The sequence below is a fragment of the Leucoraja erinacea genome, chromosome 11 (assembly GCF_028641065.1).
Source record: "Leucoraja erinacea ecotype New England chromosome 11, Leri_hhj_1, whole genome shotgun sequence".
NCBI classification, from domain to species: domain Eukaryota; kingdom Metazoa; phylum Chordata; class Chondrichthyes; order Rajiformes; family Rajidae; genus Leucoraja; species Leucoraja erinaceus.
In genome coordinates, this window is record NC_073387.1 from 12,145,440 (window position 1) to 12,152,579 (window position 7,140).

The following is a 7,140-nucleotide window of genomic DNA, read 5'->3' on the forward strand; positions in this document are numbered from 1 at the left end:
CACTGTGAACTCAATCTGTTCAACAAGCAATGGGGGAGAGGGCGAGCCACTCAGTGGAGCCTGAGTCATCCTTCATCTCCTGAACTCAGCTGCGTAGTCTGAGGAGACGGTGAATGGTAGCTCAGTGCTCAGGTCTATGGGCTGGAAGTATCATCTCTGAGGACTCCCGCGTGTTTCGGTGGCAAAGCCCAATGTGGATGAGAACAAGTCTCATTGATAAGACACCATTGTAGCCTGAGGTGGGAGACTGGGCAGCATCATCCCTGATGTTCTGCTCGCCAAGATACTAACTCCCCTGCTCACTGTATACAGCAGTAGAACTGCTATCTCACAGCACCAACGACCCAGGTTTGATCTTGACCTTGGGTGCTGTCTGTGCATAGTGGCATGTTCTCCCTGAGACAACATGGGTTTCCTCCAGGTATTCCAGTTTCCTACCACATCCCATAGATTTGCAGGTTTGTAGATAAATTGGCCTCTGTAAATTGGCTCCTAGTGTGTAGGGAGTGGGAAAGTGGGATAACATAGAACTAATGGACTCGGTATCCCTAAAGTCAACTAAACTAAAGTCAACATTGGGGACATCGGCCATTTTGACCATCACTCCAGTGCCAGTTCCTGAAATATAACTGGCAATGATGTTTGTGAATAATATTGGCACAAATCAACTTCTCAAGGTCAAATAATAATAATAATAATAATAATAATAATTTTTATTTATAGAGCACTTTAAAAACAAACATAGCTGCAACAAAGTGCTGTACATTACTAATCATTGACAAAAAAGTTAATACACACCAAAAATAACAATCAAAAGAAATAGTAGGAAAAGACATGTAAAATAAAGAAACATCAAAAACACCACAAACAGAAGCAAAGCCTCAAACATGGTCAAAAGCCAGGGAGTACAAATGTGTTTTAACACTGGATTTGAAGATGGACAGTGAGGGGGCCTGTCTGATGTGCAACGGCAGGGTGTTCCAGAGTGCCGAAGCAGCAACAGAGAAGGCTCTATCCCCTCTGAGCCTCCGACTAGACCTTGGTACCTCCAGGAGCAGCTGACCAGCTGACCTGAGGGACCGGGCAGGAGCGTATGGGTGGAGCAGCTCAGAGAGGTAAGGCAGGGCGAGCCCATTCAGAGATTTAAAAACAAATAACAGTATCTTAAAATGAACTCGAAAGTGTACCGGGAGCCAGTGTAGGGAGGCCAGAATTGGCGATATCTGCTCCCTCTTTTGAGACCCTGTTAAAAGGCGAGCAGCAGCATTCTGAACCAACTGGAGACGAGCCAGTGAAGAACGAGCAACACCAAAATAGAGCGCGTTACAGTAATCCAGCCTAGATGTAATAAGGAGGGACTGTCAAAGTTGGCTTCTCTAGAATGTGGAACAGGAATTTAAAACAAGACGCATGTCAGGTCAAAACCAGGATGAACTGGACCATGGAAGTATCCAGGAAATACGCCAGGCCATGAAAATCACCCTCCATACCCCGACCCCTTCAATAACTGTGAGCTCTGGACAGTGGGAGGTTGCCCCAATCATGATGGAATCAAGGACTAGGTGTGAGAGATATAATAGAAAGGGAAGAGCATTAGTAGTGACTGCAGATGTGATGGTGGCTGCTTCCATTGAAGCTTCCAAGAGGGAAATGGACAAGTGTATAGTGGGGGGGGTGCTCACCACTGGCCCTCACCACAGAGAAAGAACTGGGAATGCAACTAGTGAGTTGTTTTGTAGTTTATAAGTTCTTAAGTCATAAGAGCAGAATTAGGCCATTCATCCCATCGAGTCTACTCCGCCATTCAATCATGGCTGATGCATCTTTCCCTCTCAACACCATTCTCCTGCCCTCTCCCTATAACATTTGACACCCTTACGAATGAAAAATCCGTCAATCTCCACTTTAAAAATACCCAATGACGGCCTCCACAGCCATCTGTGAGTTACTGGTAGAGAGTTAGCGCAGACATGATGGGTCAAATGGCGTCCTTCTGTACTATGAGGTACCTGGTGATGCTATGATATCCCCCCACTGCACCCCACATTAAACAGGAGTGTCACCCTTAAAGCATGCAATATTTTTCTGCTCCATTTAGCCACAGTACATGGCTCCCCACTGTTAAATCCTGTTGACCATGCTTTTGGCTTTATGATTAAATTAAAAGTAATGAAGGTATCAGTAACAGGAGGACAGATGGATCTTTATGCAGAGTAATGCTTGCATTTCCATTGCACCATGTACAACCTCTGGTGAGGCCCAGAAGCTTTGCAGTTGATGAATCGCTCCCTGATGTGTACTCACTGTTCCAACAGAGAAAAATATGGCAGGAAATTTGCTCACAGCAAGCGCACACAAACAACGGTGTTGCAAAATATCATAAGGGGTGTTTAATCCTTGGACCGCAATTTACATTAAAGTGTAAACAGCTGAATTTGATTTTAAATGCTGACATTCTACTCAGTAGAACGACGTACTGAGAGTTTCCCCCAGTGGCCCAAGCAAGGTGGAACTCAGCCCAGAGATCCACATCCAGGTCCCTGATCGCTGCTGAGCTGGTCCCTGCTCGGCCCGGGAAGCCGATGTGGAAAGGACGGTAAACAACATCGCACAAAGCTCCCCAGTCTCCGTTGTTCAGGCAAGGGGTGGAAGATGTGAGCCTGTCACATGACATCAGGAGAGGGGCAGCCTGATTTTGATTACCACCATTCCTGTCAACTGCTTTTCACACTGGATATTTTGTTTGCAAGTTTGTTGCTTGACTTTTGAAGACCGTTCAGAAAGTCCATTACATAGAAACATAGAAACATAGAAATTAGGTGCAGGAGTAGGCCATTCGGCCCTTCGAGGCTGCACCGCCATTCAATATGATCATGGCTGATCATCCAACTCAGTATCCCGGACCTGCCTTCTCTCTATACCCTCTGATCCCCTTAGCCACAAGGGCCACATTTAATTCCCTCTTAGGGGTGGAACACATTAGAACATATTAGAACATGTGAGCCATTATTGCCATAGAGGGAGTGCAGAGAAGGTTCACCAGACTGATTCCTGGGATGTCAGGACTGTCTTATGAAGCAAAGCCTGATAGACTTGATTATACCTCTACTTATAGAAACTTACAAAATTCTTAAGGGGTTGGACAGGCTAGATGCAGGAAGTTTCAGGACAAGGGGTCTTTCACCTTTAAAACCGAGGATATTTTTTTTCACACAGAGAGTGGTGAATCTCTGGAACTCTCTGCCAAGTAGTGTTGCCAGTTGATTGGCTTTTTAAGAGGGAGTTAGATGTGGCCCTTGTGGCTAAGGGGATCAGAGGGTTGGAGAAAGGCATACGGGATACTGAGTTGGATGATCAGCCATGATCATATTGAATGGCGGTGCAACCGAATGGCCCTACTCCTGCACCTAATTTCTATGTTTCTATGTTTTCTATAAACGACATGGTATAGGAACAGGCCCTTCGGATCATCATATCCACGCCAACCATGATGCAAATCTAAACTAATCCCACCTGAATGCGCACGGTCCATATCCCTTTCTTCCCCGCCTGTTCATGCCTCTGTCTAAATGCCTCCTAAACCTGACTATCATATCTGTTTTCCCCCACCTCCCCAGAAATCACCATTGGCACCCACCACTCTCTTGGCACCCACCAATCTCTATGTAAAAAAAAACTGACGTACATCTTCTTTAAACTGTCCCCCTCTCACCTTAAACCTATGCCCTCACATATTAGATATTTCCACCCTGGGAAAAAAGACTGACTACCTGCTTCTCTCACAATTGTATAGACTTCTATCCAGTTACTGACTCAGCCTCCAGAGAAATCAATCCACATTTGCCCAACCTCTCCTTTTTGCTAATATATTCCAATCCAGACAACCTCTTCAGCACTGGTTATCAACCTCTTTGGAACCCTCTCCAAAGCCTCCACATCCTTTCTGCAACGTGGCAACCAGAACTGAACTGCACACAATGCTCCAAATGATCACAGGTCTCCAGTCAGAATAACCTCCTTCTACCATTACTCTCTATCTTCTCTGACTGAGCCAATTTTGGATCTGGTTCTCCGTATTATTACCCTGTAGATGAACTCAAGTTTTCAAGTGTACTCTGTCCACTCCCACCATTGCCACCATTGCCACCCATCAAATGCTGCCGGCACCTTCTAGGGCAGAACCTCAGTTGCATAATGCCAATTGCCGTACTAAACCATTGCTAAGAGGCCCCGCTGCATCTTGCCAGATGCCTTCCAGGGATGGAGCATTGGCAACACTGGCCCTACATTTTCCCAACCCAGATAGGTGTCGATGAAGGGGAGCCTTAAGGAAAGAATTCAGACTGAGGTTCGTTCCAGCTTTATTGGCACATTGATTGAGACGATGTAGGTGGCCAGAATCAAGATAATACATGTTGGGAGGTTTCCAGAGCCAAGATCTACTCACCAACTGGTTAGAGGGAAGATTGGACTAACACTCCCAAATCACCACCCCAGGACCACTGCTGGAAGCTAAGTAGTGTGGCCAAGTAACGTTGTAGTGTCATGGATTCATACAGCTAGGGATTGGGCTCAAGAATCACCAAGTCAAACCTGATGAATGACCATCCATTTGTTCTAAGCCAATTTTATTCCCCCCCACATTCTTCTGCACTCGCCCCAGATTCTATCACTCGGTCATAGGTTAATTTACAGTGGCCGGTTAATCTTCTGACCTGCTCATCTTTGGGATGTGTGAGGAAACCACGTGGTCACAAGGAGGACATGCAAACTCCACACAGACAGCACCTGAGGTAAGATTGAGCCCAGGCCTGTGGCTCATTGAAGCAGCAGCTCTACTCACTGCCCCACTCTCCCACCCATTGGTACATTGCAAGTCAAACATCCTGCAGGTTATTTTAATTTAGAACTACAGCGTGGAAACAGGCCCTTCGGCCCACCGAGTCCTCGCCGACCATCAATCATTCGTACATTAGTTCTATCCTACACACGAGGGACAATTAACCAATATGTCTTTGGAATGTGGGAGGAAACCAGAGCACCTGGAGAAAACCCACACGGTCACATGGAGAACGTACAAACTCCGTACAGACAATATCCGTAGTCAGGATCAAACCTAGGTCTCTGGTGTTATAAGATAGCAACTCTACCGCTGCACCACTTTGCCGACCTGTTTTTTAGATGGGCACATGAGGAACAACTCCACAAAAACACCAGGAGGGAGGGAGTAACATGGAGGGGTCGGGGGGGTTTGGAGAAACACTTTCAACAGCGAGTCAGGACGTGACACACCGTGTGCCTGAGCTGGGAATGTTCTGAACTGATTCACTTCGGTAAATATTCACTCAGCAGCAACAGGATGGACTGCACCAAGGATTCAGTAGAAATCGTTACCATTTAATGCTTCTGTTTGCTTTGCTTGGACCATGTCAGTGTGTTTACAGAGCCTGAGGAGCTGAGTAAGGGACGCTCTGACACCTCGACTGTTACAAGTGTAATAAACAGGCTGCCACACGGTGAACAAGCAGAACCTGTGCACGTTGTACCTGGAGGTATACATGGGCGGTAGCACAGAATGTATGCACACAGTGGATGCAGGGTGTTCCTGGAATCTAATGCTGCATATACTTCAGGTGTACACAGGGTGCACTGAGGTGCAACAGGATATACACAGGCATTACTATAGGTGTGCACCGGATATAACCGGAGAGTAGGCAGGGTGTACGCGGGATGTACGCAGTGTGCACACATGATATACCAAGGTGTTTCAGGCTTGTGATGAAGAGGGACATCACCATTTCCAGGTAAAAGCAGACCACTTCATTGGACCTAGCCCAACATGAACCTGCATCACAGAAGTGATTCCCACACCTGGAATTGCATTATTCCTCACACAAAGCATCTTCCAAACGTTCCTGAGGGAAATAGGGCGATTCTGTTCTTAGTTGTGCCTGTCATTGGGCATTCCCGGGGCAAGGTAAAGGAGGACATGGTGCTGCGAAGGGAAGCAAGGAAGTGTTGCAAGTGGACTCCCTGCCCCAGACCAGACCTGCTCTGGAAAGGCCCTGTTAAACCGAGACTCTGCTGAGACAAAAATAATGCCAATCTTGTTGAGAATGGGCAGAGGATTCTGAATGGTTGGGAAATGTCAAGGAGTTGAGTCGCGGATGGTCATAGAGAGGGGATGGAAGTTTCTGAAGGGGATGAAGGGCCATGACTGGATGGAACTTAGCTCCCAACACCAATTATTTCAGTGAAAGCAATCACTTGCCATAACTTTATCAGCCGCACTCATTAGCAAGCAAGTTGCCTCCCTGATAAATCACCTCAAGTAGGCACATGCACGAATGTCGAGTCTTGGACCAGAGTCCACTGTGGGCACAATGGACTGAAGTCACCAACAAATTTGAACTGGGAGGCAGAGGTTCACCTGCACCTCCTCCAACCTCATCTATTGCATCCGCTGCTCTAGATGTCAGTTGATCTACATCGGTGAGACCAAGCGTAGGCTTGGCAATCGCTGCACCCAACACCTCCACTCGGTTTGCAATAACCAGCCTGATCTCCCTGTGGTTCAGCACTTCAACTCCCCCTCCCATTCCAAATCCAACCTTTCTGTCCTGGACCACCTCCATGGCCAGAGTGAGGCCCACAGTAAATTGGAGGAGCAGCACCTCATATTTCGCTTGGGTAGTTTACACCCCAGCGGTATGAACATTGACTTCTCTACTTTCAGGTAGTCCTTGCCTTCTCCCTCTTTCCCCTTCCCTTCCCAGCTCTCCCACAGCCCACTGTCTCCGCCTCTTCCATTCTTCTTCCCATCCCCACATCAGTCTGAAGAAGGGTCTCGACCCGAAATGTCACCTATTCCTTCGCTCCATAGATGCTGCCTCACCTGCTGAGTTTCTCCAGCATTTTTATCTACCAATGACTTAGAACAGTTAGCAAGTGGTTTGTGTCTCCCTCTGGTGGTGTGTTTGGAATAGTGCAACATCAGATCCCAAGCCAAACTAACCAAAGGTCAACACCTTATGAACAACTATACACCTAACACCCATCACCTTACTGAAATAGCTTTCAGATCAATATGATTGGCATATAATATTGGCAATGGGGATGCAATAATCCTCTATAACTGTT